Source organism: Melozone crissalis, unplaced genomic scaffold (genome assembly GCF_028551555.1).
Source record: "Melozone crissalis strain CALT ecotype California unplaced genomic scaffold, PUWL_Pcris_2 ptg000184l_1, whole genome shotgun sequence".
Taxonomy (NCBI): Eukaryota; Metazoa; Chordata; class Aves; order Passeriformes; family Passerellidae; genus Melozone; species Melozone crissalis.
In genome coordinates this window covers 1,547,636-1,560,961 of record NW_026535949.1, presented here as the reverse complement: position 1 = coordinate 1,560,961, position 13,326 = coordinate 1,547,636, and positions in this window count along the sequence as shown.

Sequence of the window (13,326 nt, the reverse complement as noted above, 5' to 3'; positions counted from 1 at the left end):
TTTCTCTCAGTTGGCAAGCTGCGCACACAATCGCAGTGTTGTACAGCTTGTTTCATCACCTTTGCCAAGTTGCCGCTCTCTCCGGCTCCCGGAGACGAAGAAGCTGCTTCTTCGCGCAAAGACGATTCTGCCGCTCACAGTGCTCTGCGGTGTGTGTCTTCTGCCGAAAGTGGTCCGGGAGCTGTGCTTAGCTCTGCAAAGCACCGCACCTTCGTCTTTAGCCTCTCTTCTCGTCTACATCTTAGCAAAAAGCTTTTCCACTCTGTCTGGCAAGGAGAAACTGTGCCAGCACAGAAAACATCTCCCATCGTGTTCTAGAGGCTGCACGGAGGTCTGCCGAGTGTTTTGCAAGAAGAGAAAGAAAGTTGTCCAAAACAGCTTGCAATCGAATGTTCATGTGAATAGAAAAGGCAGGAGAGTGGTCAGGTACTGTTTTCTCTCAGTTGGGAAGCTGCGCACACAATCGCAGTGTTGTACAGCTTGTTTCATCACCTTTGCCAAGTTGCCGCTCTCTCCGGCTCCCAGAGACGAAGAAGCTGCTTCTTCGCGCAAAGACGATTCTGCCCCTCACAGTGCTCTGCGGTGTGTGTCTTCTGCCGAAAGAGGTCCGGGAGCTGTGCTTAGCTCTGCAGAGCACCGTACCTTCGTCTTTAGCCTCTCTTCTCGTCTACATCTTAGCAAAAAGCTTTTCCACTGTGTCTGGCAAGGAGAAACTGTGCCAGCACAAAAAACATCTCCCATCGTGTTCTAGAGGCTGCACGGAGGTCTGCCGAGTGTTTTGCAAGAAGAGAAAGAAAGTTGTCCAAAACAGCTTGCAATCGAAAGTTCACGTGAATAGAAAAGGCAGGAGAGTGGTCAGGTACTGTTTTCTCTCACTTGGCAAGCGGCGCACACAATCGCAGTGTTGTACAGCTTGTTTCATCACCTTTGCCAAGTTGCCACTCTCTCCGGCTCCCGGAGACGAAGAAGCTGCTTCTTCGCGCAAAGACGATTCTGCCGCTCACAGTGCTCTGCGGTGTGCGCCTTCTGCCGAAAGAGGTCCGGGAGCGGTGCTTAGCTCTGCAGAGCACCGTACCTTCGTCTTTAGCCTCTCTTCTCGTCTACATCTTAGCAAAAAGCTTTTCCACTCTGTCTGGGAAGGAGAAACTGTGCCAGCACAAAAAACATCTCCCATCGTGTTCTAGAGGCTGCACTGAGTTCTGCCGAGTGTTTTGCAAGAAGAGAAAGAAAGTTGTCCAAAACAGCTTGCAATCGAATGTTCATGTGAATAGAAAAGGCAGGAGAGTGGTCAGGTACTGTTTTCTCTCAGTTGGCAAGCTGCGCACACAATCGCAGTGTTGTACAGCTTGTTTCATCACCTTTGCCAAGTTGCCGCTCTCTCCGGCTCCCGGAGACGAAGAAGCTGCTTCTTCGCGCAAAGACGATTCTGCCGCTCACAGTGCTCTGCGGTGTGTGTCTTCTGCCGAAAGTGGTCCGGGAGCTGTGCTTAGCTCTGCAAAGCACCGTACCTTCGTCTTTAGCCTCTCTTCTCGTCTACATCTTAGCAAAAAGCTTTTCCACTCTGTCTGGCAAGGAGAAACTGTGCCAGCACAGAAAACATCTCCCATCGTGTTCTAGAGGCTGCACGGAGGTCTGCCGAGTGTTTTGCAAGAAGAGAAAGAAAGTTGTCCAAAACAGCTTGCAATCGAATGTTCATGTGAATAGAAAAGGCAGGAGAGTGGTCAGGTACTGTTTTCTCTCAGTTGGGAAGCTGCGCACACAATCGCAGTGTTGTACAGCTTGTTTCATCACCTTTGCCAAGTTGCCGCTCTCTCCGGCTCCCAGAGACGAAGAAGCTGCTTCTTCGCGCAAAGACGATTCTGCCCCTCACAGTGCTCTGCGGTGTGTGTCTTCTGCCGAAAGAGGTCCGGGAGCTGTGCTTAGCTCTGCAGAGCACCGTACCTTCGTCTTTAGCCTCTCTTCTCGTCTACATCTTAGCAAAAAGCTTTTCCACTGTGTCTGGCAAGGAGAAACTGTGCCAGCACAAAAAACATCTCCCATCGTGTTCTAGAGGCTGCACGGAGGTCTGCCGAGTGTTTTGCAAGAAGAGAAAGAAAGTTGTCCAAAACAGCTTGCAATCGAATGTTCACGTGAATAGAAAAGGCAGGAGAGTGGTCAGGTACTGTTTTCTCTCACTTGGCAAGCGGCGCACACAATCGCAGTGTTGTACAGCTTGTTTCATCACCTTTGCCAAGTTGCCACTCTCTCCGGCTCCCGGAGACGAAGAAGCTGCTTCTTCGCGCAAAGACGATTCTGCCGCTCACAGTGCTCTGCGGTGTGCGCCTTCTGCCGAAAGAGGTCCGGGAGCGGTGCTTAGCTCTGCAGAGCACCGTACCTTCGTCTTTAGCCTCTCTTCTCGTCTACATCTTAGCAAAAAGCTTTTCCAATCTGTCTGGGAAGGAGAAACTGTGCCAGCACAAAAAACATCTCCCATCGTGTTCTAGAGGCTGCACTGAGTTCTACCGAGTGTTTTGCAAGAAGAGAAAGAAAGTTGTCCAAAACAGCTTGCAATCGAATGTTCATGTGAATAGAAAAGGCAGGAGAGTGGTCAGGTACTGTTTTCTCTCAGTTGGCAAGCTGCGCACACAATCGCAGTGTTGTACAGCTTGTTTCATCACCTTTGCCAAGTTGCCGCTCTCTCCGGCTCCCGGAGACGAAGAAGCTGCTTCTTCGCGCAAAGACGATTCTGCCGCTCACAGTGCTCTGCGGTGTGTGTCTTCTGCCGAAAGAGGTCCGGGAGCTGTGCTTAGCTCTGCAGAGCACCGTACCTTCGTCTTTAGCCTCTCTTCTCGTCTACATCTTAGCAAAAAGCTTTTCCACTCTGTCTGGCAAGGAGAAACTGTGCCAGCACAGAAAACATCTCCCATCGTGTTCTAGAGGCTGCACGGAGGTCTGCCGAGTATTTTGCAAGAAGAGAAAGAAAGTTGTCCAAAACAGCTTGCAATCGAATGTTCATGTGAATAGAAAAGGCAGGAGAGTGGTCAGGTACTGTTTTCTCTCAGTTGATAAGCTGCGCACACAATCGCAGTTTTGTACAGTTTGTATCATCACCTTTGCGAAGTTGCCGCTCTCTCAGGCTCCCGGACACGAAGAAGCTGCTTCTTCGCGCAAAGACGATTCTGCCGCTCACAGTGCTCTGCGGTGTGTGTCTTCTGCCGAAAGAGGCACGGGAGCTGTGCTTAGCTCTGCAGAGCACGGTACCTTCGTCTTTAGCCTCTCTTCTCGTCTACATCTTAGCAAAAAGCTTTTCCACTCTGTCTGGCAAGGAGAAACTTTACCAGCACAGAAAACATCTCCCATCGTGTTCTAGAAGCTGCACAGAGGTCTGCAGAGTGTTTTGCAAGAAGAGAAAGAAAGTTGTCCAAACAGCTTGCAATCGAATGTTCATGTGAATAGAAAAGGCAGGAGAGTGGTCAGGTACTGTTTTCTCTCAGTTGGCAAGCTGCGCACACAATCGCAGTGTTGTACAGCTTGTTTCATCACCTTTGCCAAGTTGCCGCTCTCTCCGGCTCCCGGAGACGAAGAAGCTGCTTCTTCGCGCAAAGACGATTCTGCCGCTCACAGTGCTCTGCAGAGCACCGTACCTTCGTCTTTAGCCTCTCTTCTCGTCTACATCTTAGCAAAAAGCTTTTCCACTCTGTCTGGCAAGGAGAAACTGTGCCAGCACAAAAAACATCTCCCATCGTGTTCTAGAGGCTGCACGGATGTCTGCCGAGTGTTTTGCAAGAAGAGAAAGAAAGTTGTCCAAAACAGCTTGCAATCGAATGTTCATGTGAATAGAAAAGGCAGGAGAGTGGTCAGGTACTGTTTTCTCTCAGTTGATAACCTGCGCACACAATCGCAGTTTTGTACAGCTTGTTTCATCACCTTTGCCAAGTTGCCGCTCTCTCCGACTCCAGGAGACGAAGAAGCTGCTTCTTCGCTCAAAGAGGATTCTGCGGCTCACAGTGCTCTGCAGAGCACCGTACCTTCGTCTTTAGCCTCTCTTCTCGTCTACAGCTTAGCAAAAAACTTTTCCACTCTGTCTGGCGAGGAGAAACTGCGCCAGCACAAAAAACATCTCCCATCGTGTTCTAGATGCTGCACGGAGGTATGCAGAGTGTTTTGCAGGAAGAGAAAGAAAGTTGTCCAAAACAGCTTCCAATCGAATGTTCATGTGAATAGAAAAGGCAGGAGAGTGGTCAGGTACTGTTTTCTCTCAGTTGGCAAGCTGCGCACACAATCGCAGTGTTGTACAGCTTGTTTCATCACCTTTGCGAAGTTGCCGCTCTCTCCGGCTCCCGGAGACGAAGAAGCTGCTTCTTCGCGCAAAGACGATTCTGCCGCTCACAGTGCTCTGCGGTGTGTGTCTTCTGCCGAAAGAGGTCCGGGAGCGGTGCTTAGCTCTGCAGAGCACCGTACCTTCGTCTTTAGCCTCTCTTCTCGTCTACATCTTAGCAAAAAGCTTTTCCACTCTGTCTGGCAAGGAGAAACTGTGCCAGCACAAAAAACATCTCCCATCGTGTTCTAGAGGCTGCACGCTGGTCTGCCGAGTGTTTTGCAAGAAGAGAAACAAAGTTGTCCAAAACAGCTTGCAATCGAATGTTCACGTGAATAGAAAAGGCAGGAGAGTGGTCAGGTACTGTTTTCTCTCAGTTGGCAAGCTGCGCACACAATCGCAGTGTTGTACAGCTTGTTTCATCACCTTTGCCAAGTTGCCGCTCTCTCCGGCTCCCGGAGACGAAGAAGCTGCTTCTTCGCGCAAAGACGATTCTGCCGCTCACAGTGCTCTGCGGTGTGCGCCTTCTGCCGAAAGAGGTCCGGGAGCGGTGCTTAGCTCTGCAGAGCACCGTACCTTCGTCTTTAGCCTCTCTTCTCGTCTACATCTTAGCAAAAAGCTTTTCCACTCTGTCTGGCAAGGAGAAACTGTGCCATCACAGAAAACATCTCCCATCGTGTTCTAGAGGCTGCACGGAGGTATGCAGAGTGTTTTGCAAGAAGAGAAAGAAAGTTGTCCAAAACAGCTTCCAATCGAATGTTCATGTGAATAGAAAAGGCAGGAGAGTGGTCAGGTACTGTTTTCTCTCAGTTGGCAAGCTGCGCACACAATCGCAGTGTTGTACAGCTTGTTTCATCACCTTTGCCAAGTTGCCGCTCTCTCCGGCTCCCGGAGACGAAGAAGCTGCTTCTTCGCGCAAAGACGATTCTGCCGCTCACAGTGCTCTGCGGTGTGTGTCTTCTGCCGAAAGAGGCACGGGAGCGGTGCTTAGCTCTGCAGAGCACGGTACCTTCGTCTTTAGCCTCTCTTCTCGTCTACATCTTAGCAAAAAGCTTTTCCACTCTGTCTGGCAAGGAGAAACTTTACCAGCACAGAAAACATCTCCCATCGTGTTCTAGAAGCTGCACGGAGGTCTGCAGAGTGTTTTGCAAGAAGAGAAAGAAAGTTGTCCAAAACAGCTTGCAATCGAATGTTCATGTGAATAGAAAAGGCAGGAGAGTGGTCAGGTACTGTTTTCTCTCAGTTGGCAAGCTGCGCACACAATCGCAGTGTTGTACAGCTTGTTTCATCACCTTTGCCAAGTTGCCGCTCTCTCCGGCTCCCGGAGACGAAGAAGCTGCTTCTTCGCGCAAAGACGATTCTGCCGCTCACAGTGCTCTGCAGAGCACCGTACCTTCGTCTTTAGCCTCTCTTCTCGTCTACATCTTAGCAAAAAGCTTTTCCACTCTGTCTGGCAAGGAGAAACTGTGCCAGCACAAAAAACATCTCCCATCGTGTTCTAGAGGCTGCACGGAGGTCTGCCGAGTGTTTTGCAAGAAGAGAAAGAAAGTTGTCCAAAACAGCTTCCAATCGAATGTTCATGTGAATAGAAAAGGCAGGAGAGTGGTCAGGTACTGTTTTCTCTCACTTGGCAAGCTGCGCACACAATCGCAGTGTTGTACCGCTTGTTTCATCACCTTTGCCAAGTTGCCGCTCTCTCCGGCTCCCGGAGACGAAGAAGCTGCTTCTTCGCGCAAAGACGATTCTGCCGCTCACAGTGCTCTGTAGTGTGTGTCTTCTGCCGAAAGAGGCCCGGGAGCTGTGCTTAGCTCTGCAGAGCACCGTACCTTCGTCTTTAGCCTCTCTTCTCTTCTACATCTTAGCAAAAAGCTTTTCCACTCTGCCTGCCAGGAGAAACTGTGCCAGCACAGAAAACATCTCCCATCGTGTTCTAGAGGCTGCACGGAGGTCTGCCGAGTGTTTTGCAAGAAGAGAAAGAAAGTTGTCCAAAACAGCTTGCGATCGAATGTTCAAGTGAATAGAAAAGGCAGGAGAGTGGACAGGTACTGTTTTCTCTCAGTTGGTAATCTGCGCACACAATCGCAGTTTTGTACAGCTTGTTTCATCACCTTTGCGAAGTTGCCGCTCTCTCCGGCTCCAGGAGACGAAGAAGCTGCTTCTTCGCGCAAAGACGATTCTGCCGCTCACAGTGCTCTGCAGAGCACCGTACCTTCGTCTTTAGCCTCTCTTCTCGTCTACATCTTAGCAAAAAGCTTTTCCACTCTGTCTGGCAAGGAGAAACTGTGCCAGCACAGAAAACATCTCCCATCGTGTTCTAGAGGCTGCACGGAGGTCTGCCGAGTGTTTTGCAAGAAGAGAAAGAATGTTGTCCAAAACAGCTTGCAATCGAATGTTCATGTGAATAGAAAAGGCAGGAGAGTGGTCAGGTACTGTTTTCTCTCAGTTGGCAAGCTGCGCACACAATCGCAGTGTTGTACAGCTTGTTTCATCACCTTTGCCAAGTTGCCGCTCTCTCCGGCTCCCGGAGACGAAGAAGCTGCTTCTTCGCGCAAAGACGATTCTGCCCCTCACAGTGCTCTGCGGTGTGTGTCTTTTGCCGAAAGAGGTCCGGGAGCTGTGCTTAGCTCTGCAGAGCACCGTACCTTCGTCTTTAGCCTCTCTTCTCGTCTACATCTTAGCAAAAAGCTTTTCCACTCTGTCTGGCAAGGAGAAACTGTGCCAGCACAAAAAACATCTCCCATCGTGTTCTAGAGGCTGCACGGAGGTCTGCAGAGTGTTTTGCAAGAAGAGAAAGAAAGTTGTCCAAAACAGCTTGCAATCGAATGTTCACGTGAATAGAAAAGGCAGGAGAATGGTCAGGTACTGTTTTCTCTCAGTTGGCAAGCGGCGCACACAATCGCAGTGTTGTACAGCTTGTTTCATCACCTTTGCGAAGTTGCCGCTCTCTCCGGCTCCCGGAGACGAAGAAGCTGCTTCTTCGCGCAAAGACGATTCTGCCGCTCACTGTGCTCTGCGGTGTGCGCCTTCTGCCGAAAGAGGTCCGGGAGCGGTGCTTAGCTCTGCAGAGCACCGTACCTTCGTCTTTAGCCTCTCTTCTCGTCTACATCTTAGCAAAAAGCTTTTCCACTCTGTCTGGGAAGGAGAAACTGTGCCAGCACAAAAAACATCTCCCATCGTGTTCTAGAGGCTGCACTGAGTTCTGCCGAGTGTTTTGCAAGAAGAGAAACAAAGTTGTCCAAAACAGCTTGCAATCGAATGTTCATGTGAATAGAAAAGGCAGGAGAGTGGTCAGGTACTGTTTTCTCTCAGTTGGCAAGCTGCGCACACAATCGCAGTGTTGTACAGCTTGTTTCATCACCTTTGCCAAGTTGCCGCTCTCTCCGGCTCCCGGAGACGAAGAAGCTGCTTCTTCGCGCAAAGACGATTCTGCCGCTCACAGTGCTCTGCGGTGTGTGTCTTCTGCCGAAAGAGGTCCGGGAGCTGTGCTTAGCTCTGCAGAGCACCGTACCTTCGTCTTTAGCCTCTCTTCTCGTCTACATCTTAGCAAAAAGCTTTTCCACTCTGTCTGGCAAGGAGAAACTGTGCCAGCACAGAAAACATCTCCCATCGTGTTCTAGAGGCTGCACGGAGGTCTGCCGAGTATTTTGCAAGAAGAGCAAGAAAGTTGTCCAAAACAGCTTGCAATCGAATGTTCATGTGAATAGAAAAGGCAGGAGAGTGGTCAGGTACTGTTTTCTCTCAGTTGATAAGCTTCGCACACAATCGCAGTTTTGTACAGTTTGTATCATCACCTTTGCGAAGTTGCCGCTCTCTCCGGCTCCCGGAGACGAAGAAGCTGCTTCTTCGCGCAAAGACGATTCTGCCGCTCACAGTGCTCTGCGGTGTGTGTCTTCTGCCGAAAGAGGCACGGGAGCTGTGCTTAGCTCTGCAGAGCACGGTACCTTCGTCTTTAGCCTCTCTTCTCGTCTACATCTTAGCAAAAAGCTTTTCCACTCTGTCTGGCAAGGAGAAACTTTACCAGCACAGAAAACATCTCCCATCGTGTTCTAGAAGCTGCACGGAGGTCTGCAGAGTGTTTTGCAAGAAGAGAAAGAAAGTTGTCCAAAACAGCTTGCAATCGAATGTTCATGTGAATAGAAAAGGCAGGAGAGTGGTCAGGTACTGTTTTCTCTCAGTTGGCAAGCTGCGCACACAATCGCAGTGTTGTACAGCTTGTTTCATCACCTTTGCCAAGTTGCCGCTCTCTCCGGCTCCAGGAGACGAAGAAGCTGCTTCTTCGCGCAAAGACGATTCTGCCGCTCACAGTGCTCTGCGGTGTGTGTCTTCTGCCGAAAGAGGTCCGGGAGCTGTGCTTAGCTCTGCAGAGCACCGTACCTTCGTCTTTAGCCTCTCTTCTCGTCTACATCTTAGCAAAAAGCTTTTCCACTCTGTCTGGCAAGGAGAAACTGTGCCAGCACAGAAAACATCTCCCATCGTGTTCTAGAGGCTGCACGGAGGTCTGCCGAGTGTTTTGCAAGAAGAGAAAGAAAGTTGTCCAAAACAGCTTGCAATCGAATGTTCATGTGAATAGAAAAGGCAGGAGTGTGGTCAGGTACTGTTTTCTCTCAGTTTGCAAACTGCGCACACAATCGCAGTGTTGTACAGCTTGTTTCATCACCTTTGCGAAGTTGCCGCTCTCTCCGGCTCCCGGAGACGAAGAAGCTGCTTCTTCGCCCAAAGACGATTGTGCCGCTCACAGTGCTCTGCAGTGTGTGTCTTCTGCCGAAAGAGGCCAGGGAGCTGTGCTTAGTTCTGCAGTGCACCATACCTGCTTCTTTAGCCTCTCTTCTCGTCTACATCTTAGCAAAAAGCTTTTCCACTCTGTCTGGCAAGGAGAAACTGTGGCAGCACAAAAAACATCTCCCATCGTGTTCTAGAGGCTGCAAGCAGGTCTGCCGAGTGTTTTGCAAGAAGAGAAAGAAAGTTGTCCAAAAGAGCTTCCAATCGAATATTCATGTGAATAGAAAAGGCAGGAGAGTGGTCAGGTACTGTTTTCTCTCAGTTGGCAAGCTGCGCACACAATCGCAGTGTTGTACAGCTTGTTTCATCACCTTTGCGAAGCTGCCGCTCTCTCCGGCTCCCGGAGACGAAGAAGCTGCTTCTTCGCGCAAAGACGATTCTGCCTCTCACAGTGCTCTGCGGTGTGTGCCTTCTGCCGAAAGAGATCCGGGAGCGGTGCTTAGCTCTGCAGAGCACCGTATCTTCGTCTTTAGCCTCTCTTCTCGTCTACATCTTAGCAAAAAGCTTTTCCACTCTGTCTGGCAAGGAGAAACTGTGCCAGCACAGAAAACATCTCCCATCGTGTTCTAGAGGCTGCACGGAGGTCTGCCGAGTGTTTTGCAAGAAGAGAAAGAAAGTTGTCCAAAACAGCTTGCAATCGAATGTTCATGTGAATAGAAAAGGCAGGAGTGTGGTCAGGTACTGTTTTCTCTCAGTTGGCAAACTGCGCACACAATCGCAGTGTTGTACAGCTTGTTTCATCACCTTTGCGAAGTTGCCGCTCTCTCCGGCTCCCGGAGACGAAGAAGCTGCTTCTTCGCCCAAAGACGATTGTGCCGCTCACAGTGCTCTGCAGTGTGTGTCTTCTGCCGAAAGAGGCCAGGGAGCTGTGCTTAGTTCTGCAGTGCACCATACCTGCTTCTTTAGCCTCTCTTCTCGTCTACATCTTAGCAAAAAGCTTTTCCACTCTGTCTGGCAAGGAGAAACTGTGGCAGCACAAAAAACATCTCCCATCGTGTTCTAGAGGCTGCAAGCAGGTCTGCCGAGTGTTTTGCAAGAAGAGAAAGAAAGTTGTCCAAAAGAGCTTCCAATCGAATATTCATGTGAATAGAAAAGGCAGGAGAGTGGTCAGGTACTGTTTTCTCTCAGTTGGCAAGCTGCGCACACAATCGCAGTGTTGTACAGCTTGTTTCATCACCTTTGCGAAGCTGCCGCTCTCTCCGGCTCCCGGAGACGAAGAAGCTGCTTCTTCGCGCAAAGACGATTCTGCCTCTCACAGTGCTCTGCGGTGTGTGCCTTCTGCCGAAAGAGATCCGGGAGCGGTGCTTAGCTCTGCAGAGCACCGTATCTTCGTCTTTAGCCTCTCTTCTCGTCTACATCTTAGCAAAAAGCTTTTCCAATCTGTCTGGCAAGGAGAAACTGTGCCAGCACAGAAAACATCTCCCATCGTGTTCTAGAGGCTGCACGGAGGTCTGCCGAGGGTTTTGCAAGAAGAGAAAGAAAGTTGTCCAAAACAGCTTCCAATCGAATGTTCAAGTGAATAGAAAAGGCAGGAGAGTGGTCAGGTACTGTTTTCTCTCAGTTGGTAATCTGCGCACACAATCGCAGTTTTGTACTGCTTGTTTCATCACCTTTGCGAAGTTGCCGCTCTCTCCGGCTCCCGGAGACGAAGAAGCTGCTTCTTCGCGCAAAGACGATTCTGCCGCTCACAGTGCTCTGCAGAGCACCGTACCTTCGTCTTTAGCCTCTCTTCTCGTCTACATCTTAGCAAAAAGCTTTTCCACTCTGTCTGGCAAGGAGAAACTGTGCCAGCACAAAAAACATCTCCCATCGTGTTCTAGAGGCTGCACGGAGGTCTGCCGAGTGTTTTGCAAGAAGAGAAAGAAAGTTGTCCAAAACAGCTTGCAATCGAATGTTCAAGTGAATAGAAAAGCCAGGAGAGTGGTCAGGTACTGTTTTCTCTCAGTTGGCAAGCTGCGCACACAATCGCAGTGTTGTACAGCTTGTTTCATCACCTTTGCCAAGTTGCCGCTCTCTCTGGCTCCCGGAGACGAAGAAGCTGCTTCTTCGCGCAAAGACGATTCTGCCGCTCACAGTGCTCTGCGGTGTGCGCCTTCTGCCGAAAGAGGCACGGGAGCGGTGCTTAGCTCTGCAGAGCACCGTACCTTCGTCTTTAGCCTCTCTTCTCGTCTACATCTTAGCAAAAAGCTTTTCCACTCTGTCTGGCAAGGAGAAACTGTGCCAGCACAGAAAACATCTCCCATCGTGTTCTAGAGGCTGCACGGAGGTCTGCCGAGTGTTTTGCAAGAAGAGGAAGAAAGTTCTCCAAAACAGCTTGCAATCGAATGTTCAAGTGAATAGAAAGGGAAGGAGAGTGGTCAGGTACTGTTTTCTCTCAGTTGGCAAACTGCGCACACAATCGCAGTGTTGTACAGCTTGTTTCATCACCTTTGCGAAGCTGCCGCTCTCTCCGGCTCCCGGAGACGAAGAAGCTGCTTCTTCGCGCAAAGACGATTCTGCCGCTCACAATGCTCTGCGGTGTGCGCCTTCTGCCGAAAGAGATCCGGGAGCGGTGCTTAGCTCTGCAGAGCACCGTACCTTCGTCTTTAGCCTCTCTTCTCATCTAAATCTTAGCAAAAAGCTTTTCCACTCTGTCTGGCAAGGAGAAACTGTGCCAGCACAGAAAACATCTCCCATCGTGTTCTAGAGGCTGCACGGAGGTCTGCCGAGTATTTTGCAAGAAGAGAAAGAAAGTTGTCCAAAACAGCTTGCAATCGAATGTTCATGTGAATAGAAAAGGCAGGAGAGTGGTCAGGTACTGTTTTCTCTCAGTTGGTAAGCTGCGCACACAATCGCAGTTTTGTACAGTTTGTATCATCACCTTTGCGGAGTTGCCGCTCTCTCCGGCTCCCGGAGACGAAGGAGCTGCTTCTTCGCGCAAAGACGATTCTGCCGCTCACAGTGCTCTGCGGTGTGTGTCTTCTGCCCAAAGAGGCACGGGAGCTGTGCTTAGCTCTGCAGAGCACGGTACCTTCGTCTTTAGCCTCTCTTCTCGTCTACATCTTAGCAAAAAGCTTTTCCACTCTGTCTGGCAAGGAGAAACTTTACCAGCACAGAAAACATCTCCCATCGTGTTCTAGAAGCTGCACGGAGGTCTGCAGAGTGTTTTGCAAGAAGAGAAAGAAAGTTGTCCAAAACAGCTTGCAATCGAATGTTCATGTGAATAGAAAAGGCAGGAGAGTGGTCAGGTACTGTTTTCTCTCAGTTGGCAAGCTGCGCACACAATCGCAGTGTTGTACAGCTTGTTTCATCACCTTTGCCAAGTTGCCGCTCTCTCCGGCTCCCGGAGACGAAGAAGCTGCTTCTTCGCGCAAAGACGATTCTGCCGCTCACAGTGCTCTGCAGTGTGTGTCTTCTGCCGAAAGAGGCCCGGGAGCTGTGCTTAGCTCTGCAGAGCACCGTACCTTCGTCTTTAGCCTCTCTTCTCTTCTACATCTTAGCAAAAAGCTTTCCCACTCTGCCTGCCAGGAGAAACTGTGCCAGCACAGAAAACATCTCCCATCGTGTTCTAGAGGCTGCACGGAGGTCTGCCGAGTGTTTTGCAAGAAGAGAAAGAAAGTTGTCCAAAACAGCTTGCAATCGAATGTTCAAGTGAATAGAAAAGGCAGGAGAGTGGTCAGGTACTCTTTTCTCTCAGTTGGTAATCTGCGCACACAATCGCAGTTTTGTACAGCTTGTTTCATCACCTTTGCGAAGTTGCCGCTCTCTCCGGCTCCAGGAGACGAAGAAGCTGCTTCTTCGCGCAAAGACGATTCTGCCGCTCACAGTGCTCTGCAGAGCACCGTACCTTCGTCTTTAGCCTCTCTTCTCGTCTACATCTTAGCAAAAAGCTTTTCCACTCTGTCTGGCAAGGAGAAACTGTGCCAGCACAAAAAACATCTCCCATCGTGTTCTAGAGGCTGCACTGAGTTCTGCCGAGTGTTTTGCAAGAAGAGAAAGAAAGTTGTCCAAAACAGCTTGCAATCGAATGTTCATGTGAATAGAAAAGGCAGGAGAGTGGTCAGGTACTGTTTTCTCTCAGTTGCCAAGCTGCGCACACAATCGCAGTGTTGTACAGCTTGTTTCATCACCTTTGCCAAGTTGCCGCTCTCTCCGGCTCCCGGAGACGAAGAAGCTGCTTCTTCGCGCAAAGACGATTCTGCCGCTCACAGTGCTCTGGTGTGTGTCTTCTCCCGAAAGAGGTCCGGGAGTTGTGCTTAGCTCTGCAGAGC